This window comes from Pan paniscus, chromosome 5 (assembly GCF_029289425.2).
Source record: "Pan paniscus chromosome 5, NHGRI_mPanPan1-v2.0_pri, whole genome shotgun sequence".
Taxonomy (NCBI): domain Eukaryota; kingdom Metazoa; phylum Chordata; class Mammalia; order Primates; family Hominidae; genus Pan; species Pan paniscus.
In genome coordinates, this window is record NC_073254.2 from 121470023 (window position 1) to 121495758 (window position 25736).

At 34.6% G+C, this 25736-nt stretch overlaps 1 protein-coding gene and 1 long non-coding RNA gene across 10 annotated transcripts in view; one reads left to right on the forward strand and one right to left on the reverse strand.

Annotated features, from left to right (window-relative positions):
- The window catches only part of GRIK2 (glutamate ionotropic receptor kainate type subunit 2), a 1183164-nt gene that overhangs the window by 544018 nt on the left and 613410 nt on the right, over positions 1-25736 (forward strand). The window lies entirely within an intron of this gene.
- LOC117980655 (uncharacterized) lies at positions 19491-23218 on the reverse strand. The gene is made up of 2 exons (XR_004672099.3): positions 22911-23218; positions 19491-22106 (listed from the first exon to the last, which is right to left on the reverse strand). It is a non-coding gene; the product is annotated as an uncharacterized LOC117980655 (long non-coding RNA).

Genomic DNA, 25736 nt, shown 5'->3' on the forward strand with positions numbered 1-25736 from the left:
CTTCTCTCTGTTGGCCTTGGGGTTCAGAGGAGCCTCGGGCAGCAGCACTGGGTGCTCCTCAGGAACCACATGCAGCTCATTGCAGAGGGTGTGATGCCAGATCTTCTCCATGTTGTACCAGTTGGAAATAATGCTGTGCTTGAAGGAGTACTTCAGTGTCAGGATGCCATGCTTGCTCTGGGCCTCTTCACCCATGTGGGAGTCCTTCTGGCTCAGTTCCAGTAATATTTATTGGAACCTTATGCTATCTCTGATGCTGTCCTGTGTGCTTAGTAGAAAGACAAGTCTTTACTCTGACAGAGTTTATATTCTGGTGCTGGGGGCGACCAACAATGGAGGGGAACATGGCTTGGGGGCGTCATCCCCAGCAAAGCCGGCTTGGCACATGTGGCGCCATTGTCAAGGACAAGTGCTGTGAGGCTCTTCTTTCACTGTGATCCATGGAGAGTGGGTTGGCAGTGGCAAGTGAAAAAAAAGGAAGGTTTTACCTGATGTGTGTGTGCTTGGTGTATTTCTGTATGTATAGAAGAGAATGTGTGACCAAAACAAAGTTAACTTACGGTATTACATGTTACTCGTTTTTAGCATCAGTTTGACCATTTGAAAAATGGAATATTGGTTATCACTTTGTTACTTGGCCTGCATGGATACTTTATAACTACTGATTTAATAGTATTATTAAAGGGGAGACATTTCCAACACTGAAGTGGTTCAAGGGGCATAAAGCTTCCTGCGCATGATAACATCACCCATTTAGTGTAGACCCACGTGCACTTTTTTTCAGGCATGGATAGCTGGCATGGGGAATCATCTAACACTCCATGAGACGTGTTCCCAACAAAACATTATGCCTCATTAGAAAGCGGACTCTGTATTGTTTTTTACTGTCCACATACAAGAAGCTAATAATACACTTTGAGCAATTTTTAAAGAAATTAATACTCTTGCACCTAATTAAGAACCCTGTGGCTATTTAATTGTTGCTCTTCTCATTAGACCCTGCCCTGCTCCCTGCAGATACCCCATGCTCTCATATTTGTTCCCTCTTGCCAGGACCTTCTCCTGGGGCTGCCTGCCTATAATTTAATCAAGTCCCTCGTCCATATTTTATATTTTATATATTTTTCTGCCACCCCTAGGAAGAGTTGCTTCCTGAATCATTCATTGAACTAATATTTACTGTAACCTTATGCTGTCTCTGACTCTGTCCTATGTGCTTACTAGAAAGATGAGTCTTTGCTCTTATGGAATTTATATTCTAGTGTCTTAATCCTTTGGAGTATTCTTATTTTGGTAAACTAATTTATACTATAATATCAGTTGCAAACATTGGAGTAAATGATATTTACCCCCCAGATAATACCCAATGACAATCCACTAAGTAAACATTTATTGAACGCCTAACAGGTTGTAGGAATACAAAGATGAATGGGGTTCTGTCCCATATTCTCATAATCTACAGGAGGAGATTGATACCTACATATTGAAAGTGATATTTAAATACAAATGTGCACTTCTATTTTGTCTTTTTGGGAAGAAAAATTCATTTTAATCTATCTAGGCATTCATCTGCTTAGGGTGAGAGGAGGGTATGATGAATTTGTTATGAAAAAGATCATGATAATATTGTTTCTGTCACACAAGAATAGGATTAAAGAGCACAATAGTGACCATATAAGCTAGGCTATTTTCTTGAGAAGGGATCATCTAAATATTTTTTTCTTCTTCTTTGGCAAACCAACAAAGAACAAATAAGTGTGGAAGAGTGAACATTCTCCACTATTAAAACATTATACATATAAAACAGAGGAAGAAAGATCTACCCCCTTTCCAGACTCTGTAATATTAAGGAGGAGGAGGAAGAGAAGGGAATGAAACTGACATAAGGTGGTCAGGCCAAAAGAGACTCAGAGGTCGAGTGTTTGAGACACAGACGCTGAGTTGAGATCTATTGACCTCTCATGGCACCTCACCCTGAGGCTTTAGAACTGAAAAATCCCAAGAGAAAATCCCAGAAAATCCCAAGAGATTTTTTTTCTGTAAAATGAAGGTAATAATAACTACTCTTGTTGCCGTTGTGAGAATCATAGACACCAAAAAGTATGTAAAGTATCCAATAAAGTGCTCTGCATCTAGAAAACACTTGAGAAATGCAAGTTACCTCCATTTCTTTTCAATTTACCTTCTGGCAGGACTGAATCAACTAACTTCTTCAAGGCTGAAAAGCCCAGAATGCAGACTAGCCTGACTTGCTGCTTTTATACCTGCGTGACATGCAGCAAATTGGTTAACCTTAATTTCTTCATCTATAAAAATGAGGATAATATTAGCAACTACTTCTTAGGATGGTTATGAGTATTAAAAGAGATAACAGATGTAATGGCCTCAGCTCAGTGCATTGCAAGTGGTAGGAGTGCAATAAATATTTATTATTGTTTATGTTTTTGTTCCTTTTATGTTGTCTGATCTGATGTGTCTAAAAATTATTTTTTTTCTTCATTGAAAATCTCCTACCTCAGGTACTATTCTTTTTTTTTCTTACTTATTGTTTTAACTGTATTTTCTTTATGCTGAAGAGGAAGATATATTGCTTTGCATTTAACATTCCAAAACAGAGCAATGGCCCATAGAGATGAGAACATTTTTAGTCTGAATCTAGAAGTGAACGGTTTGATTAAAAGAGAAAACTACATTTATTTATCCCGTTTGCCTATATTTGCAGTCACCCAATTAATGATCACCAGTTGCTTATGTAAATTACTCTCAAGAGTAGCTTAAGGAACATTTTATGAGTCGTACAGGCCAGGAATAGATCTTAAAATAGCGACTAGAGAGTTGAAGTCCGCCTGTACTATGCTAGAATTAATAGTGCATGACCTGTCACTGCAACGAGGTGGCCCCAAATTTTACTGTAGCCCGCTGACACGGGTATAGATGTGACTTAAAGGTCACCCTTAAATATAGAATAGCATGTGGCCATGGGGTGTTTTAGACACTAACATGCAAATAACACAAAATTGGGCTTCCTGCTTGCTACTTATTCCTGTGTGTGAGTTGGGACTAACAGCAGCAGAATTCTAGAGGCCTTCAGCCCGTGCTCCAATTGGAGGTGAGGAAGAGAGGATGCAATGGGATACATATCCTAGGACCATTTGTGAGGAAAGTCTCTGTAATCAACCCTAAAGAGTGACATGGCCTGAGAGATGAGTTCTCATACAAGTCTCTCTCTTCTCAGGCAAACTCGAAATAGTGAAATTTCAGAGCTAGAAGGGATCTTCAATGGCAAAGTCTTGGTCCAAACTTTCACATACTTTGTAGGTGTCTGATTCAGTGAACAGAATTTCTGACATGCAGACTTTCCTCACTAATTTGAATTTTTTTTTTGTTAGAAGAAGAAGAAAAATATGTCATTTATACATTTTTCCATCAGAGGAGTTTGTGAATCTTGGGTAAAATTGTATAGCTCTATCGAGTTTAACAGTTTGAATATTAACCTTCTGGATGTGAAGATTTAAAATATTTTATTTTCCTACTACTTTCTGGAATGAGACCAAGCCTTTTACACATTAGGGGGATTTTCCTGGCCTTTCTGTGTTTATCTAACATGTCACACACCCGGTCCCTCATGGTGGGCTGCCCTTTGTTCTTGAGGTGAGACGTGTCAGTGGTGGTACCACTGTAAATGGGGCACTTCTCTCCCCAGCTGTTCACCATAATTCCTGAAAGGGAAACATAAACCAAAGGAAATAAATAAAGTTTTGCTTATTTCTCTGCAGCTGCCCCGTGAGGACCCTGGGTACTTGGCAAATCTGTTTTTGCTCCTGAGGAAGAGCCTAAGGAGAAAAGAAAATTCTATCCAGAGAGATTTAGGTTGCACAAACTGAGCCTGCACTTTCAAAGAAAATAATAGATCACATAGTCCCAACTCTTAGAGTTATTATTTTTTTCTTTTCCATTGACTCCATTTTTCCTTGCTATACAACAGTTTCTAAAGCAGAGTTTTTGAGTGCTTTCATCCAGAACCAATGAGTGTACTTTTCTATTCTTCTTTTTTTAATATAGTGTGACTCAGCAGTGTGACAATGTCTTGCACTTAATTCCCCAGAAGCTATTGTGAACCATGGAATAATCCTTACCTTTGTCTGATGTGGCACTTTCTGCTATTCAGAACTGACATCACTCCCTTCAGGACTCAATCTCTGTCCTGCTTAAACCATGCCAAGATTTAGACAATTCTCCCAATTAACTACATTGTGAAGGCACACGGTGATTTTTTTTTTTTTTTGGCAATAAAAGAAAGTTGAAAACAGACTTTTAAAATTGGGGAATAGCAACCCCCTTCCCCTCAATCCCCTCCTCCAAATAAACCACTTTTCCAGTTTTTTCATTGTGGTCCAGAAGTTGTTTTTCTCCCAGTTTGTTGGTGACATCTCCAGGCGTCTCCCTTTTCCATGATCTCCATGCCAGTGGCTTAGTAAATTTCCTTTGCACACATGATTTCTAAATCTCTATCTCTAGTTGTGTCTTCTTTCCATGCTATTAAAATTTCCTTTGATATCTCAAGATCCATGTGCCCAAAGATCATTGTTTTGTTCTTTTCAGAACCCACTTTCTCTTCTGATTAATGCCATTGACATTCTCCATCTGACACTTGGACTCATAATCTTAGATTTGTCTTTGACTTTTTTCTTCCCTTACTTCTCAAGTTTAATCATTTTTTCAGGACTTGGAGACTTTTCAATATCAAAGCTTCCTGGATCTAGCTTGTCTTTACATACATAGACAGGTACTCATTACTTTTACACATGAATAATTGCAGTGGCCTCCTAATTTGTTTCTTTATTCTTCCCTTCTTTTATTTCATATGGAAATATTCAAATGTGCGCATATATATTTTTTAAAAGTTATATTCTTTATCCTTTTCAAAATTCAAGCTAAGATTCTCTGTTAGCGTAATCTTGCCTATAGCATTTGAAACAAGATTTGGTTAATAAACTTCCTATCTATTCAGAGTACAGTTTTTCAGGATTAAAATATTTGAATAAGGTGATGTACATATGTATATACTTAAATATTAATATAGCTACATTTTACTAATTATTCATTTTTATGAGATAAATAGGCAGTAAGTTCAAGTTATTTTTTCAAACTCTGTTTTCAGAGGTTCATGTATATTTTATTCCTACAATATGTTTTTTGAGTGATTCAGGATAGTGCACAAAACAGAAAGCTTGACTGAAAAGATAATGATTTTTTTTTTATACTGAACTCTTAGTGACATTGTTAAAAAAATTTTTTTAGCTGCAAGGCTGTGTACTGAGACATTTAGCATTTGCCTTGTAAGAAAAATGTTCTGTAGCAAAACTTGAATAGAGTGGGGGTGTGGTAGATAATTAGGTTTCTTCCATATTTAGATCCTATGATTTATGTTACCCCCACTCTTACTGGAGCAAGATTTTTATGTGGGAGCAAGAACTAGTCTGGATAGAGAATATATAATTTGGGGAATTGGTATCTTCTGCAAATTTTCAGATTCTTCTCAGTTCATTTTATGTATAAATCTTTTGTAGAACTAAATCACCAGATTTAAGATCTTTTAGTTTTCCTTTCTTATTTTATAGAGTTTTGGGGAGGATTTGGTAAAAGTCAATAATGATTTAAAGTTTATTATTATTATTATTATTTTTTGTTATTATACTTTAAGTTCTAGGGTACATGTGCACAACATGCAGGTTTGTTAAATATGTATACTTAAAAGTCCTATATAATTTAAAATTATATTGTAAATTTCTTCTAAATTAAGATTAAAATGGCTCAAATCATCATATTTAAAGTAGAGATCTTGATCTAGTTTACAGTTATGTATTGCATGAATTTTAAAAATAATTTTAGAGTTCAATACCTATATGGATATATATATATTTATACTATTTCGTAAACAAATTAAAATATTAAAACTCACAGTGTCCTTACTACAGCCAATGGTTGGCAAAGAAAATGCCTAAATTTACTAAAGACTGAGGAGAGACATTCTATCACTTGATGCAAGCAAGCAACAATAGACCACATGGCTGACTTATTTCTATACTGAGAAAAATCCTCTGTTTCCATTTTCACAAACAGAATGAAAGGCATTAGCAAAAATATTCTGCTGCATTCCTTCATGAGACCTATTTAGGTAATGGAAATCTTAGCAAATATATTCTTTTTCCCTTTATTGATAATGGTCTAGCTACATAATAGAAACATAATGTGGGGAGCATCTAATGTACCTCACAACTGCCAACAACGGTGTGAATTAGGACAAAAGGGATTGGTCTATTTCCATTTACTTCAAAGATCCTTTTAATATTCTTTGTTGCTGTAGACTAAATATCGTGATTAAAATTTCCTTCTCTATTTCTTCATTATTATGCTTTTAACAACTTGTAATTTCACAAGACATTTCTTAGGAATAAGAAAGTGTAAATAAATGTGGATACATTCTTAATACCTTAGGGAGTGGGGGCAATAGTAGCATATTGATTCACTTACAGTACATACAGTATAATACTACTTATTTTCCCAAAGTGACCATCTGTCCAGCTTGCCATCTATGTGGCCTTGAGCAGCTATCATCATTCCTCTGAGCTTCAGATCCTCGCCCGTAAAATAGGGAGAGATACAGGGTTATTGTAACAAGTAGAATAAATGAAACACTAATAGAGTGCCTGGTACTTCCCTTATATACCCTTCCAAGATCACTCCTCACTCCACCCTTGTTCCCTCAATGATCTCATGCTTTAATTGTGAGAGGCAAAAACAAATACAAAAGGAAATAAAGGATGAAGCAGTGGGCGGAGAATGTAGACTAGTGGAAATAAACTTGACAGGAAGCCTCCTAAATTCTAGTAGTCCTAGTTTTGTTACCAAACAGCTATGATACCTTGCTTGGATCACAAAGTCTTTCTATATCTACATATTATCCATCAAATGAAGGTTTAATGGGGGTATTTATTAAGTGCCACATTTGTTATATAGACATTAAGTCTCATTGTAATTCTAGCATGTTAGTAGTCCTTGTGGGTTAAAGTAAGTGATTAGGGAAGATATGGAAGAAGTGGGACATGAAATGGGCTTTAGAAGTTCATTAGGATTTGGTTAGCTCAAGGGAAGACATTTATTTGTTGTTGTTGTTTTTTTTGTCTTGATCTTAGCCAACTGAAATGTTTTAATTTTTCATAGAATGACGTAATTGACCAGAATGATATGTTCTGAAGTGACACTGGCCATTAACTTAATTGCTTTAATTCTTTAGATGAATTTTATTTGAGAGATTTATAATTCTAAAAGATAATGCCTCCTGTAAATAGCTCCACTATCGTACTTATCAATATTTGTGGAACTCCTAAATGGAATAGATATTGGAAACTCTTTCCAATACAGAGTCCTTTAGAAAGACCAAAATAATGTAGCCACATTGTGAGATTGCCATCAAGAAATGTGCTCAACATCGTTCTGACACACTCTTTTAATGAGTCCATATTTGTGATTAATAAATGCGTGAAATCATTACTTTCCAGTAAATATATATAAGGTAAGATTTCAGAGTGACGTGTCAAGTATGATTAGTATTTCTTCACATTAAACTGATAAGGAACAATGTGCTTTAAAATCAAAGTCACAGACTGGGGGATTTAAGAGCCATTGCCACACAGATGACAATTGAATTCCTGAGAACAGATTAGATTGCCTAGAAAGGACACATTTGTTATAAGGCAACATGCACTTTTGTAAACTGCATTGATTTTTGTGCTAATAATAACAATGGTTATTGAGGTTGTTGATAAGTGTATAGAACTAATGAGGTTTGGTATATTTTAGGTCAACTTGGTTTCCGTTACTTTCAGTCCCAATTTTATCTCAGAACTTCTAAACCTGAGATGTAAAATAGGCTACATAGATATCTTAAACAATTGCTCAGCTGCTTTCAATGTACAGCTGAAGCTCAGTGACCATCTGTCTGGTGCGCTGAGTATTCTAAATCCTAAAAGTGTATCTCATTGGGTCTATATATGTTTATATCATATGGATTATTCTTACTGTTCATTGTTCCATGGGACTGTATTTTGGGCACTAATCCCTTACCCAGTTTATTTTGTCCTGGGAAGCAGAGATGGTTTCATTGGATGCCCATGGTTCAAAGTAACAGCTTTATGCATAAAGAGCATCTTGAGGCCTTTACCCTCAGAAAGCAGGCATAGTTGCAACAGCCATGTAGTGTGTAATGAAGCTTCAAAGTCTTCATTACACAAGTATTATCTCAATTATCTCATCCAATCCTCACAACAACCCTATGAGAAAATTATCTATCCCCAGTCCTATCTTTTAGATGAACTACATTTTACAGCTAACTAGGTTACCCAAATTCACAAAATTAGGGACTTAAAGCCATGATTTTCTGATTCTAAAGATATGGGACTTTTCCATTATGCAATATTGACTTCAATAAATATCCCTCTCCTTTTCAATTTCCTTAATGAAAGCCATCATTATACATGTAAATATGTATATTGATAATTACTTCAAAAATGGAAATGCATTGTAGTTGAAATAACAAAAACAAGAAAATATCTATATAAGATATAGGTATTATAAGTAGCTATCTTACCTATTATGTAATTATTTTTAAATGGACTTCTGGTTTAGAATTTTGGGCTATATAGGCATACCTAGTTATCTTGAACTTAAATACAATTTATGAAAAATAAATAATGTTTTATCTTTGAGAGAGTCTTGTGAAAAGAAGACTCCTGAAAAGATTCCTGAGAAAATATTCATTTGTTATTGTTAGTGAGAATCTGGGTTTAAAAACTGCAACTATGGCAATAATGTTCTCATTGGAAGATGACCACTTCGGTGAGGTTATGACCAAATTGTTATGAAATTTTTTTTAAAAGTTAGTAAGTGCCAATGGAAGACATAACACAATTTCCAAGAAATATATGTAAGATCATAATATGCAGTTGTAGAAAAAATGATGGGGTATCAAAGAAAAATATTTCCCTGGAAAAGTGCTTGAAAAAGAATCTACTAAAACAATAAAACAACAAAACAACAGGAAATAAGGTGAAATTGGACGGAGAAAATATTCAACAGAATTAGGTATAAGACACAGCATGGGCCAATCTTATTTGACAAGGTTCAATTGACATTAACAAAAACTGGACAGAAAAAACAGATTTTATGAAGAAATGAGCAAAGTCATAATTTAGCTCAGTGCATTAAGTTAATCAGTTATTAAGATAATCCTGCTGAGGCACTTGAATCTTTATTTCCTTACCCAATGGTTCAGAGCCACAAGAACCCTAGTTCAAATGCTTGTGCAGTTGATCTGGTTAATCAACTAATTCTAAGACTGATCAACTTTGAAGGAAAATCATTTGAGGAAGATTATTATGCCCAGTTGGAAGTAACTGGACTAAGGAACTGAAAGCTGTACATCTTTCTGTCTGTGTGATAGAACCTGCACCCATGCAGTTGTCCAAAAACTATACTTTCTAGTTCTTTTCAGTTAAAAAATAATAATAAAATTGATGAATGGATTCCAACAGAGGGCCCTTCTCTGCCCTAAAACATATTGACACATTTACTCATATTTCTGTTTGAGGGTTTAAAGCAGCTCAAAGTTTGTAACTTCCTGTGTTTGTCTGCGCCCTTCCTCCTAAATACGCAAGGGCCTTTAGGACCAAAAACTCCTCAGCCTCCTTGACAGATTCTACGAGAAAGAAATGCTTTTTTGTTTTTTGTTTTTTTTGTTTACTGAAGATTACAGAAAGGAGAGTGTTAGATGGTCTATCTTCTATCTTGCAGGCCTGAATTTTTTTTTTTTTTTAAGACAGGATCTTATTCTGTCTTGCTGCTCAGGACAGATTGCAGTGTTGCAATCATAGCTCACTGCAGCCTTGATCTTCTGGGCTCAAGTGATCTTCCTGCCTCAAGCTTCCTAGAGCACTGGGATTACAGGCGTGAGCCACTACACCCAGCCCAGGCCTTCAGACTTTTGTGTTCTCTTCCAGCTCAGCTCTTTCCAAAAGCCAGTAACCCCATGCAGGTTGGTCCTCACTGTGAGATTCTTTCTGAGTAGTCTACTCTCTGTCCCTTGTCATCACAGTATTCTTGCTTTTGAGGGAATAGGCCCTACCAGACCAGTCTGAATCTCCTGAAATGTTGGTGAATGAAATTTTGTTCTGATACCACCGTGTAAGTAAACAAACAAACAAAAAGCAGTCATCATTTCCAATTTTTCTAGAAGATCTCAAGTTGTTTTTCATGCATATGGTGAGAGAACAAGTTTTTTGTTTTTCTTTTATCTTAAAACTGTATATGCTTGTGCTACCCAGAACACGGTATTATGCAGTTTAAGAGATTCTTTACATGCTTGGCGCAGTCAAACATCAATAGTTCTACCTTGATAGACTTTCAAGTCTGGAAAAAGCTTAATGAAGTTAGGAGTCTTTATGGCCTCATTTTTTTCTTTTCGACTGTTAGTTTAGGTTCCAGGGGTACGTGTGCAGGGTTTGTTACATGAGTAAACATGTATGGGGTTTGGTGTACAGATAATTTTGTCATCCAGGAATCAGCATAACACCCGATAGGTAGTTTTTCAGTTCTCCCCTTCCTTCAAACTTTTACCCTCAAATAGGCCCTAATGTCTGTTGTTCCCTTCTTTGTGTCCATGTGTGCTCAATGTTTAGCTTCCACTTTATTTTATTTTACTTTGCCAAAGCTACAGAATATAAGAAAGTAGTCTGGGAAACTTCTTATAGTGAAAGGATATGTATACCTGTCTTTTGGGAGATACAAAAAAAAAAGGGGGTGAACAGGGCAGAATTTTTCCAATTCTTGGGAGAGGGAAAACTCCAAGAGATAAGAGTGGGTAGAGGTAATTTTAAAAAGAGAAGAAACGTTGATTGAGATTTGAAGGTTTGCTGGATGGCAGAAAAGGATAGCATGAAACCCCGGCTTTGGCCACAGATGTGTCTGAAAATGTTGTAGGACTGTCTCCTTAGTTCAGCGAAAAACCAGGTTCTTGTCACAGGACCAGGAAAAGATTAGGCTCACAGACACTTTGAAGGGTGGGGAGGATGGAGTTTGTTGGGAGAAAAGGAAAAAGGAAAAATAACACAGCAAAGTGAGATGGGGTCCTGCTAACAGGCTCTCCACCTCACCTATTGAATCCCAGGTTACCACCCAGGAACAGGAGAGGCCAGGCTCCTTTCCCCCTGCAAACAGCAGGAACTTCCCAAGGTTTCACGCCATCCTGCCAGTGCGCAGGCTGGTTGGAGATTCTCTGGGGAGCCCTTTTTTACTTGGCTGTCTCAGAACCTTAATACTTGCCTGACATGCTGCCAGATTTCTTGAAAGACATGCTGCAAACTTAAGTTTTTTATTTGTTGACATAGGGTTTAGAAGGAAGTATAAAACACAAAGAGTGATGGAGGGGACAGAACAATGGAGAACCACTTTGAACCTAGACATGGAGTTGGCAAACTTTTTCTGTGAAGGACCAGCTAGTAAATATTTACATGATTTCTGTAGCAACTACTCAACCCTACCTGTATAGCATGAAAGTAGCCGTAGCCAATACATAAATGATTGGTCCCTGCTGGGATTCAATGTAACTATTCACAAAAGTAGGGAGTAGGCAGATTTGTCCTGAGGGTGGCAGTTTTTGCTCCGTCTGGACTGTTTTCCCAGATTTCTTTGCATTAGCGTATTTACTACTTCTCCTGTTAGCAAGTCTTGACTGAATCAGCAAATAAATAACATAAGATTCTTTTCCAGTTTTACTCTTTCTTTTCCTATAATGTTTACAATAGAATAGTGCATGAATAATTTTGATTCTACCACTACCTCCATTTGCATCACACTATTTCATTTTTCTTATTATTCTCAGTGTAATAGAATGCATCACAGAATGATCACCTTGAGATTGGCAAGGTGTCACTATTTCTAAAAACTCAAAGTACGAAAGGGGTCTTTAAGGAAAGGCACCTGGGATAAGAGGCACATAGTTACTTAAGGAACAAGGGGAGCTAATAAACATCCTATGTATAGGTAAATAAAGTGAGTAAAGTACAATATTACTTTTACTTTTTAAGAATCAAACAGCTTACTTGAAATAAAATAAAGGGCAAAATGTCTCTAAATGTGCAAAATAAGTATCTCGAAACTAAATAATTTAATTCTAATTTACAAAAAGAAATACCGTGATACAGAAAAGCCCTAAAAATACCTAGTGATTGATAGAAAAAGCAGAATACATTAAACATCAAAATAAATTATGTGGCAGTATTGTGATGATTCATCAGGGCAAACAAGTGGATACAGGTTTCTGAGTTTTAATCAAGGAATTCAATTTTGTTCAACCATATCTTTTGAGACAACAATAAAGCTAAAGTGGGGCAAGTTCATTTCAGATGAGAAAATATTTAAATGAATCATTTAAGAAATGATTAATATTATTATATATCAGTGAAAATTATTTCTGAAACTTTTAGTAGGATACATCTTTTGAATATGTGCATATATTTGGGAGATTCTGAACTGAATCAAGGTAATAGTTTTCCCTTTTCCTTGATTACTTACTCTAGAAATAAGAATACTACCTGAAAACATTTGCCCTATATCTAATGTAATTTGCCATACCTCAATTTTAAATTGTATTTATTCTTTTAAATTTTTTACTTTATTCTTATTTTAAAATTTATTTTATTTTATTTTTTATTTTTTTCAAGATGGGCTCTCACTCTGTCTTCTAGGCTGGAGTGTAATGGCCCAATTATGACTCACTGTAGCCTCTACCTCCTGGGCTCAAGGGGTGTTACCATCTCAGCCTCCCAATTGGCTCAGACTACAGGTATGCACTACCGCGCCCAGCCCAGCTGATTTTCCGTTTTTTGTTTGTTTGTTTGTTTGTTTGTTTTTGAGACGGGGTCTTGCTCTGTTGCCTAGGTTGGTCTTGAACTCATGCACTCAACTGATCCTCCTACCTCAGCCTCCCAAAGTGCTGAGATTACAGGCATGTGCCACCACATCCGACTCATCTTAAATTGTATTTATTCTTAAATTATTTTCTTTTTTTCTCAAGGTAGAATTTTTCCTATATGCTGAGATAAAGTCTGAGTGGAAGTTGCTCTTGTATTTATTCATATAGCTATTGCTTTAATACTTTAAAAATATTTTAGATTTATATTAAGTAATATATTCAATTTGGTCAACATGTTTTATCTCTAAGCCTTGGCAATGTAGCAATATGTTTTTTAAAATACTATTTGTAAAATGTATTAAAGTTTCCAAATTAAGAATGAAAACATGGTGTTATAATAGCCTTTGGTGGCTGTTGGCTTCTGGTTTTCTTTTAAAGGTATAATGATTCAAGTTCATAGAATTCCTTCAATTTATATGCAAAGTTCTCCTTAATTGCATTTTCTTATAGGAGTATACTATTTGTTTATTAAGTAAAAATTTTCAATTCAGGAATTGCAATCCTTTCTTATTGAAAATCTGTACTTTTTCAGATTAAGAAAAAAGACTCACATGGTTGATGGTACTAAATGCTTCTTCATTAACTACTCTCTGTCTGCTCACTACTCCTTGCCTCATTACTGAATCATGATCATTTCTCCCCCTTAGATAAAAGCTTCTCTGTTTTATCAGCATATCCCTCTGTTTTCTTATCTTTGCCAGTTCTTTTCTACAGGCCCCTGGGGCCAGTCCACCGCATCTGCTATATATTAATTTCCCCTAATTTGCTGCTGCATGTCTCATTCTATTGGGACCAATCTAATCTTAGATTTAAATTTTTTCTCAGACATTTCTTCTTCCTTCTTATATACCCAGTATGTAACGGCATCCCTGGCATTCCTTTCCTGTTCAGGCTGCTTCTCTATCAATTCCCTGAGAATCCTGGAACTGAGAGGCAGGCTCAGAATACTCCTTGATCTGCACTATCTTACTCTCCTTTTCCTCAATAACTTAAGGACTTGGTTTAGTCTTCCTCAATGGCTTTCTCTTGCCATTGTATTTAGAGACTTAGTACTCATATTGATGACCATTGATGACCCTGCTCTCTCATGGTTTCCACCTCCTAAAAGCTGATGGTGGTTGTCTCTATTAAGCTTCAGCCAATCTGAGCTTCCTATCATTGTGATTACACTCTCATTACTTGAACATATTCCATATCCGAGAACTATAACTCAGCATACTTTCTGTGAACACAACATCTTACTCCAACTTCCATAATGAACTTCTCATTTATCTCCTCCCCCGAGTCCTTCTGTCCTTCTCATATGCCCTCTTACATCTTATTCATTCTGGTTTGCCTGCTTAAATGTTCAGCTTGTACTCCAGGGACAGCCATTTCAAAAGTACATTTGTAACCACTTTAGAATCTATTGTCCCTTTGATCTTCTACCAATTTTCTTTCATCTTTCCATTGCCCTAGTTATTCTCCTGTGTCTTTTGTAATGGGCAAACAAATTCTGTTAACGTGGGCTATGGACCCAAATGAGTGCTGCCTGACTAACTCTATAGCAAATTCTTGCAGTTTTACAGCACTTGGGATCTAGCCACTTTTCCCATCTGTAGTTGACTCATTCACTAATGTGGTCCAGGAATTTTCCTTTCATGGCACACATAGAAACAATTTTTATGCAACTTTTTACCTATGAATGAGGCCAAAATACTTGCCTTGTTTACACTAATGGACATTGCACATACTTAGTGAGATAATGTGTGTTAAAATACAGTTTTACATCTATAAGGCCCTAATATTATAATCATTCCATAGGCACATCTCATGCTTTACCACCTCTGTGTCTTATTCATTCTGATCTCTGCCTGTGATATCCCTCCTCAACTTTTAAGACTTAGCTTAAATACTACTTTCTTCTGTGTTACCTCTATCTACTCAGCACCTGGCCTGTTCCTGTTGGCCTTGGTAATCAGAAATCTTTATTTTTAATAATCCTGACTATATAAGATTCTATGACCCTGGTATCCCAGGTAGTACTTAGTCCACTGCTCTGTATCTAGTTAGGCAGAATAAATTTGTGAGGCACCAAATTAAATTGAATGATAAATTTTGCAAATTTAGAAGTATACTCCTGATAGCAAAGGTTTGAGTGAGTTTATGGGTTATTCACAGGACTTTTATGAATTTTTCATCCTTTTTATCTATGCAGCTCATCAGTTCATTATTATACTTCATTATAAAGAATACACTCCTTATTACGACGATAATAAAATGATATTTTTTTGTTACAATGAACAGATTTAAAGTGTCATTGATTCCTCTCCTCTTCAGTGATAGTTTTTTTATACACTAAGTTTTATACACTAAGAACCTTATGGTTTTAGTAGCATAAAATTGTCATCTTGTAAAAGAGCTTGATTACATCAGATAATCAAGCTCTTGCTAGTAAGACATATTTCTGAACAAGCCCTCAGAAAGGAAAATATATTGATAGATCACTTTACCATCACCTGTTTGAAAGAATAACTTCAAACTATTCTTGAATATTGAAAAATATTTTTTCAATATTGCCCTTAAAAATCCTGTACTTTGAAGGATAACTGGATTAAATGCCAAAACAATTTTCAAAACACTCTATACACATGGCTTTGTCGTATTTTTTTTGTGAGAGAATTTATGGAAATACTACCCATGCTTACTAGAGCCACCTCAATCACCGTTTCTTTTTGCTTTGACTATGACATATTGAGTGTGGAAAATACTTTGTACGTGTATATATAATATATATTTTATATGTGTGTATATATGTTTATATATTTATATATTATGTTTATATATGTATACATTTTTACATATTTATGTATTATATATATTTTATATGTGTGTATATATTATGTTTGTGTATATATATATTACAGTAGCCCTTTACTTTTTTTCTTTTCTCAACACAGCTGAAGGATATAAACATTTACTTTAATAATAATAGCTTTCTAAAGCATTAATATCTCATTGCAGTGGGAAAAGGCCAAGAATCTTAGAAGCAGAATCTTAGAGACTTGGAGGGGAATTGTTGGAAAAAGGTACCTAAGGTTGATAAATATGTCCTCCTAGGAAGTTTTGCCTCTTTCCACAAATTTCCATGGGGAACCTTAAGTTATAAATTTGATTTCTTCTCAGGCATTTGATAGAATCTGACCCAGTAATTCTAAGTCTACATATTTGCCCTTTGGATAACATCGGTTTCAAAAATAGAGAGCTCTATATTTGCTTTCTTCATATATTTGGAACAACAGTTCTCTCAGGAATTTTGATTATAAATAGTATAAATAGATAAATGGGAAGCTGTAATCAGCCAGTTATTGGTTACCTAACATATTAGGATATTTATGAAATATGTAGAAATGTAAGTTTTACTGATTTCTGGAAATATATAGATTTCTATGTATGTCAGGGAACATTAGAAGGAGTGTAGCTCCCATGTAGTTCAGTTCTGACATCTTTACAATATCTCTCACAGATTGATTTTTATTTATGACCATCTTGAACTATTGATGAGACATTATGTACTTCAAAGTCCATTATTTTTTGGGGCAATTCATATTGTTAGAAAATCCTTCCCTAAATCCGTAAATTGACATTTGGCCAAATAGAACTAATGTCAATTTCATGTGAATAGCTGTACTTAAGATTTTTAACTTAAGCCATTCTATAGTGTAGTTACCAGACCTTTTGTCATCCCGTCTCCTTCCCTGATTCTCTTGTCATTGTCCCAATTACAAATGTACTTCTTAGAAGTGAACTCAATCATGTAGCACAGAGTATGAGCATGACCATAATGTGAGCATTACTTTATATGCTATAATTCAGGCTTGAATTAACATGTAGGCAGCCAGATCAAGCATTGGCTTGTTGAATTTTTGATTAATTAGAGGCATCAATCTTTCATAATATGTACTGTTTTAGAGTTAGTCTACCTAACACAGGATATTTTGTTGTTTTTATGTTTTACATAGGTTTTCCTCAAATTTCTTAACAAGAGTTTGGACAGTGATATCTTTATTTCCAAAATCCATGTATTATACATATGTTAGGATATTTGTCAAATATACTTTTGATTTCAAACATTAAACTGTCCATATATCTGAGCACCAAAATAAGTTGATAAATATATTTTGCAAGTACATTTAAGTCTGAGATCTGAAACAAAGTGTAAGAAGTTATTTATGGGGGAAAATCTAAATATCACACATATTTAGTCAATCAAATTGTGCAAATTATTTTCCCAAATTTGAACTAACCATAAGTTAGTGGGCAGTAAAGCGATTATAGGGAAATCAGTTCATTTCTCTGGGCCTCAGTTTCTTTATTTATATAATCATATAATTGGACACAAAATTTATATGTTAATGAAATACTTGCAATATATATTTAGTCATATATATGGAATTCTAACAAAAATGATGTTTCTGGTTGATGAGCCATTTTGAAGCATGAGAATGAAAGGAAAGAAGTGGGTTTTATAGACAGCAACAAAAAGATTGGCAAGAAGTCACAGATATAGCCTGAGAGAAGGGAGCAGACACACTGTGTTTCTTCCAAACACAGAAACACACATCAATTTAAAATACAAGCATTAGAACTAAAGTCCATAGCTTGGACTTTGGGTAGAAGCATATGGCTAGAAAGTCCTTTATAATCTCAAGGAGCTCTAAGTTTTAGAAAAACAATTATCATACAAGAAAGAAGAAGACTAGTTCATTACATTATTGTTCATGGGATATTTGAACACTATTAAAAGATAAAGCAGATAATATACTGGAAAGAAATACATCCATTACCATTATGTTTAGTTTTCTTATGAGTTTATGAGGAAAATCTTTAAATATTAGTAAAGAAAATTGACAAAAGACATGAAGAGAAATAATTCACATATCAAGAAATACAAGTTCTCTTAAGGAATAAAAATGGTATTGATTTACCAAAATTTTAACCCCATTTGTAATCAAATAAATGTCAATAACAAAAGTAAAATATTTAACTGCCAAAATATTAACAAGTATCTCTCTCATTTGTAAGAATATAAAGTGATTTTTATCTCTTATTTCATATTATTCTGAATTTTTAATTTTTAAAAACAACTGCATTACTTTATAGCTGAAATCGACACCAAACATAATTTAGCTCCAGGCTTCCTGAAAGCCAGGCCAATGTGAAGCACTCAGCAGTATGTATAATGTAGGCTGGGGCACCTGTAACAAAAGACAGATTAAGAAGGGAAAAACATGCTAATTTATTTAATATAAATTTTACACAACAAGGGAGGCTTTGGAAATGAAAACACAAGGAAACAAGTAAACTTGTGTACTTTCATGCTTAGGTTTGATGAAGAAGTGGATAGTTGTGAATTATGATTGGACAAAGAGAGTATGATCTAATGATAATAAACTGGTGGAATTTAGCAAATTCTGTTTATTCAGATTCTCCTTTGTGTCTCTGTGTCTCCAGAGTATTCTGCATAGTATTCTTTGACACTGTATTTAAAAATCTATATAGCTTGGTGTTGATGGTAGAATACTTTCAATTTGTTTGTTAATCAAATAATACTTTCCAGATATTTCAGATACCTTTAATATTTTGACACACAAAGGGAGAAATGTCTGATGGGGGACTTTGTACGTGATTTTCTTGGAGTGTAGGGACGATTAATTCAAAAAGATAAAGCACTGGGAAAAAGCTGGAAAATGGGAAAATTCTCCGATTTGGAAAAAGCTAAAGAAAATTAGAGAACATCATGACTTGTTCACTCTTTGTTCATTTTTTGTTCTTTATAAATTATTCTAGTAAGTTTATTAATCAATACATTGACTACTTGACTCCAAAATATTACTGAGTCTGTTGAAAGTCATTCCGCAACTCAGGGAAATTATGTAACTGCCCTCAAGGTTACTAGTTCTTAGACTTCTATCATAGATAGCAAGAGAAATCTAGGAAATCATTCACAAATCACATATCACATCCAGATGGCTTGAAATTTTGTAGCTCTAGTAATAATAGATTTAATTAGTAATAATAGATTTAATAATAGAGAGTGACTATAAACAAGACAAGAGCCATCATAGATTTTTTTAAATGAATCCACAGTAAGTTGAGGAGTGAACCTTATTACAATATTGTACTATGTTATTGTAACATTGATCTCTTTGTTACTAAGTTATTGAATCTTTGGAGTTTAAGAAATATGGCAGATTGAAAGTCACTGAACATTCCAGAAATTTGGAAGTCTCAAGACCTCCTCAAGGATGTGATTCTGTACCAGGGACAATTTTAGTATCAGCTTTAGAACTTCTGGTCCAGACCCCAGCTGGCTTAATAGCTGATGTACACCAGAGAACATGTATTTTGCAAGTAACTGGTTCCCTTGAGTGTGGCAGTAACTACTCGGTGTTTCCTGTTGCCTACATAATTTAGTTCATCCTTTTTATCCTGCTATTTAATGTACTTTGATATGGTGTAACAAAAATACCCTTCCAATCCCCCAAAGAAAGAAAATGACATGAAGGAAAAAGAAAAAAGGAATAAAATAGAGAAGCAAAGAAAAGAAGGAAAAAGGTGGGAGAGAGGAAGAAATGGTAGGGGAAGAAACTGAGGGAGTAGAGTAAGAGATTTATTTTTTGTGTGTGTTTAGCTCTGGCAGTTATTACTGGTGTGATATTTGGTGAAACATTAAATATCCCTGGGCTTCAGTTTCCTCAGAGTAAAACTGGAGGATTCTATTTGATAAACTTTAACATAGCTTTCAGGTCTTTTGATTTTGATCCCATGACAATGTTTGAATCTCCTTTCCCGCTCTATTTTTTCATGTGTTCTATACTTCAGCCAGATCCCTTTACTTAACAGTCTCTAAATCATTCTTCGTCCTGTTTAGATTAATCATTGCACAGTCTTCTCAAACTCCTTATCCTGCGGAAATTCTACTTAATCTTTATGTTTGAGCTCAGTCGTCATTCCATAGCCTCCTTGATTTCTGATGTGGACTTAATCTTTATGTTTGAGCTCAATTGTCATTCCGTAGCCTCCTTGATTTCTGATGTGGAAATTAGTTTCTCTTCCCTATGAGATGCTATATAGTACTCCTTGCTTTATATCTCTCTTATAGCTCTTAACATTCTATTATCAATTATTATTTGTATTTAATATCTTTGAAGACAGGGGCCGTATGGTTATCATTCTTATGCCTTTCATAGCTACTAGCAGTCATTTATTATATTAGGCAGTCAATAAATTGGTTGAATAAAACTAGACTAATTATGTGGAATTTCTTTTGAGATATTTGTTTCTGTTGTCTTATGGAAAATTAACCATACAAAAGCCACCGTTCATGAAGACAGCATGGAATGGTAGAAAAAAAGTAAAAGGTAAAATCTGGATTTGCACCCCATTTTTAAATTTAATTATTTTGTGAACCTGAACAAATTACTAACTTTTCTGAGAGCCCATTATTTATCTCTGAGGGGGGGTGCCAAATACCTCCCACTTTTGTTTTTTAAGAAAGGTGAAATAATATATTTAATGTGACTGGCCAGAAGATGTGCCTGCCAAAGTCAGTTTCCTTTTCATCACTCTTTTAGTGAAAGTTAGAGACTTTATTTTGTGCTACTTATTTTATATTATTTCACTTTCCTATGGAGACACTTTGGATATCCAACGTTAAGGTATATTCACACCTATTCGAGGGTAAAACAGTATTCACTAGTACTAAAACTAATAGCCAATACTTTCTCCCAATAAATGGCTTTCTTTTCATTATGGCTTTAAATATTTGTATTAACTTAAAATCATGCTATGTATATATTTAATACCTTTCTATTAATCAATTCACAAAACATGGAGGACATGTTTCTTATGAAAGTGACACAAAGGCTAAAATAGTATTTTCAATAACATACATAGAAGCAGAGCATATGGGTATCTAAGAGAAGCATACGGATCTCAATATGTTAAACACTTTCTTCAAGAAACATGGCTATAGTATTGATAATCAGCATAGTATGGTTCCTTGATTTAATTAAAGATTAGAGTCCTTTATGTAGCAATAGTAAAGACCCTAATAACACTTTAAGAATAACTTACCCAGTGGTTCTCAAGGTTGGCTGCATATGAAAATCATGGGGGAACTTTAAAAGATAATAATGCCTGAGGTTTCACCCAAATACATCGCTGTTTAATTGCTCTGTGCTTGCAGTGTATGAAATTTTTGTGTTTTTTTTTTCATTTTTTAAAAAGTTCTCCAGCATGTAGCCAGGCTTGAGAAATATTGCTCTCAAAATACCAAATAAGGCACTGCTTTCAAGTTCCTCCAGAACTGCTTGACACTATGACATTTTATTTTCCTAAAAAGGTGGCAATGATACATACAAAGATATGTTTGCTCAATGCTTAAGTCAGTCTTAGGCATCAAAAATTGAAGTGCCTTCAAGCAAAAACTAAATAATGCAAAGTCTGTTTTTATTGGAGAGCAAGTTAGGGGGATTCTATCTCAATGTGTTTATTGCTTTCTCGTGTTTTAAAAAAACCCCAACAAGGACAGTATTACATTTCTAAAGTACACCAAAATGGGTTAAGGGAGTAGTGAAGCATTGAGAATACTATCTGAATGTTGTCCATAGAAATATTCCACCATTTAATAGTCTCAGTCTCTACAAGTAATCAAAATTCAAACCATGTGATTAATGGCAATACAATAAAATGGCAGTTTTATTTTTTCAGTAACTTTGCATCTTTCAGTTACTATAAAAATGCAGTTTTCTGTAGCATGATAGTTCTAAAAAAATCCTTTCTGCTAAGGATATTGCTTGTAAAAATGATGTACTGACTCTCTACATATTAAAGTTTTCAAAATGGAATTCCCTCCCTACATTTCAGTGATCTTCAGTAGATAATGTTATTATTCAACTGTATCCTGCTATTAAGATCAGAATAAGAAATAGCAGCTTCAGATTTCCCATCCTTTTTTTTTGTTTCTGTTCCGTTCCCAGTAGTTTCTTTTTTTCATTCATCTTCAGATTTATCCATTCCTGGCAATTTCAAGCTAGAGGAAACAAATTAAGAAAAAAATTAATTGACTTTATTTGCTTTAATGCTGCCAGCCTATATTATCTGCTTTCTTAAATGAGTTTGGAATTGCCAGCTTTGAGGGTATTACACTACATTTTGGGTTGCTGCCAGCATATCCTGAACAAATATATTTATATCAAAGCTAAGCTGCTTAAATATTCATGTTATGCTCTTATTACGGTTTAGAGAAATGTGAAACCATTTAAGATTTGCAAACGTGTTACATGGCCAAAAAATGTGCTTGAACTGTCAGAAATATACTTTAAATTGATAGTGCTAACCTAGTTTAATAAGGAAAAGTTTCCACCGTCTTATTAGTAGTGATACATTTAAATTCTTAACTTTTTTGTGATTTTTCAGTCACTAGGGCAATATGAATGTAACCTTTTCTTGAAATGTCAATTGGAAATGACCCCCAGGATGTAATGTTATGAAGTATGTAGACTATCAGATTTCATGTGCTTTATGTCTGTACCTTGATTTTGTAAGCACCCTTTTATCACATATACAATATATTTTGTTATATTATTTTTAACGCCTACTTCATTGGCATGTTTCTTCAAAATGTAGAATTGCTAAATTTTATATAAAACATGCTCTTAATTTCCAGTGACAGACTTTGAGGATTCCCAATTGTTTGAACAAAGCATAAGATATAAAAAAGGGAATAACCCAGAAAAGCCCAACACCAATAACCATTACACGAAACAAAGGAAGTAAAAAAGGAGAAGCTGAATTCACACCCTTTGAAGAAGGGGGACAATCGAGTTATTCCTACCGTAGACTGAAGGAGGAAGGCCGATTTTCCTGTTGCCTCCTCTCTTTCCTGTTTTCTTTTTCTTCCTCCTTAGTTTTCTTTGATTGGTATCATCATCAACTGACCATTTGGAGCATCTGATTTTGTATAAAACAAGTTTGTTCTTTTTACTTTCCGTCAAGACAAAGAAACTATTCAGAATGTTTAAATTCCAGAATTCCAAAAGCTCTTTGTTTATAATCATAGATTCTAGTGATACTAGAATGATCTGTGATTTATGGCATGGAGCATTTTCAAAGCAGTCTGAGCAATTCAATATAAATTTATGAGATACCAGTGAGAATTGCCACTGTTTCACTCCTGCCCCTCCCATGAGTATAGACAAACATGCTAGACCTTCCCATCAGGGGAAGAACCCATTAAGCCAGTTCAGCGGTCTCAAGTCACAGGTGCTGTTTTATGCCCTTCAGTTAAATGCTCAGATTTCAACATAGGAGATTAACTGGTTATAGCAATAGGTCCAGCCATGAGACTGCTTGTCCTATACTGAGATTTTTTTTTATTTCTAAAACTAAACCTTTGGTCAGTCCAAACCATTAGCTTTTACTGAATTCTGCTCTATATGTTGTAGTGTTTGAGAAAAGTTCCAATAGCTTTCTCTGTGGGAAACCATAAAGTTGTTTTTTGCTTCAGTGAGGCATAAATCTTACTGGGGAGAGCCTGCGAGGATTACATGAGCATTGGTTTCAGTGCTCTGCTAAGAAAAGGAACTTAAGCTTATTGGTATAAGCCTGGTAGATTTTCAAGATTTTCAGACATTTTCCATGAACATTTACAAAATTCACATACCCAAGTATTCACAAATTTTGTATGCAGCAATGTATTACCTTTAACAGTGTTGTTTCTTTAATGTTTTAAAAAACATAATCCTGAATTTTAACAGCAGTTTGAAATAATTTTTAAGACTCAATAATTTATAAAATCTCCTACATTTTACCTACTGGATTTGGTTATAACAGGACAAAAACTATTATTTTGGGGAGTCTGTATGTATAGGGGTAGTGGGTCATGGGGATTAGTGGGGCATGGCAGGCTGAGGCAGGGAAAGGAAACTGACTTTCTGGCTAAGTGGACTAATTTGTTTTTGCTACAGCATTTTGTGCATCTAAAAGAGAAGAAATTAAAAGTGGGTAATGTGTTTTGAAATGTTGGTTCTATTTTTTTCTTATGAGTTTAGCAATATGTTGTATATTGAGTCTCCTCTCTCCAAGCAAAATGCCATAATTCAAAACAATGCTTCTTAAGTGACTAGAGTGGGAAGAGGGAAAAATTCTTCTAAGGATATTGGGATTGGGAGTGGGATGATAACCTTTTTAAACTTATTTTCTAGTTTCCTCAGTTCTTTGCTGAATTGTTCCTATCACCCTGCTTCTAGAATGCCATGGAGCAGGCTACATTATTACTAGTGTTATAGGAGCCATGCCTTAAAATCATTAGACCTAGGTTAGAAATATACTTCCCAAGTTAATTTAAAAAAAATGTGACTGTTTCGGGGAGTCCTTATAAATTGAGTGTCCAGTAATTTTTCCGTATTTTTATTTAGTGGTACATTTACTTGGGTAATATAGGTAGATAACGGTTTGATTTGGGAAGCATCATATGAACATGACATAAAACCAAATTAATGTTGAGTCTCTATTTAAATATGTTACAGATTTAGTAATCAGGTTTAGTAGGAGAGAAAATAACAGTATTTATGACTCAGTGAGATAACTTGTTTTATGGCTGAATGGGATCTGATCGTACTATAGTATCTCCGATGGTAGATGTCATCAGAACCAGAATTACATTTCCATAAGCACAAGTTCTGCTTAATATATAATTGAATTAAACAGCTAGTAGTTTTTCCAGAATTGAGAGGTAAAAACTCAAAAAGCTAACATGGCATGTTTGATTCATGAACTTGATCTGGAACACAAAAAGCTTCTAATAATGGGCAGGTCTTGTGGGTCCTGGTTACCTTTAAGTTGTTGGACATTAGCAGGAATTGGGACAGATTTTTTTTTTTTTTTAAAAAGAGAAGGATGCTGAAAGGCATATGTGCATGTAAGAAAACTCTAATGGAAAACTTCACTAACATTATAATTTTGGTGACATATGGCCCTGAAATAATAAGAAAAAATATTATGAAGTCCTAGGACCCAGAAATTAGGTCTGAAATGCTTAAGTGAAATCCAGAATTAGGTACTCACACATTTTCAATTTGAGGAGGAATATTTTCCTTGGGATGATTTACATTCAATGTTGCTTGGCTGAATATTGTTTATCTAGGAAGCTACTTGGTGGTAGGGAGTGAGGAGAGGAGGGCCATGGTGTCCACTAGTGAGAGTTGTCCTGAAAATCAAATTCTGAAAAGGAGAGTAGTAATTTAGTAAAACAACCAGTAATTATCTGAAATAAACATTTTCTATATCCATTGTACCTACAAAATAATACATGGCACATAAGTAAATGCTCAAAAAGTTTTGTTGAAAGAATTAAAATAACATTATTCAACTGAACTTCAAATGTGTATTTGGTATATGTGCAGGTATGCTTTTGTGTGTGAATACAAGCTTAATTTGGAAAAAAACAACCATAGAGTTTAAAAAAGAATGTAAGCTATGTTCTTTAGTTCCTATTTTATACATCTTGGATTATTGCATTAAGACTTTTCATTTTTAGCTGTGTGCATTTTTATCTAAATATTAAGAGTTTTAAATCTTTTCAGACTTATTTTAGTTAGGCAAGAAAAAATATGATTTTCCTAGATAGAGTCATATCAAGACAAGCAATACTAGAGGACAA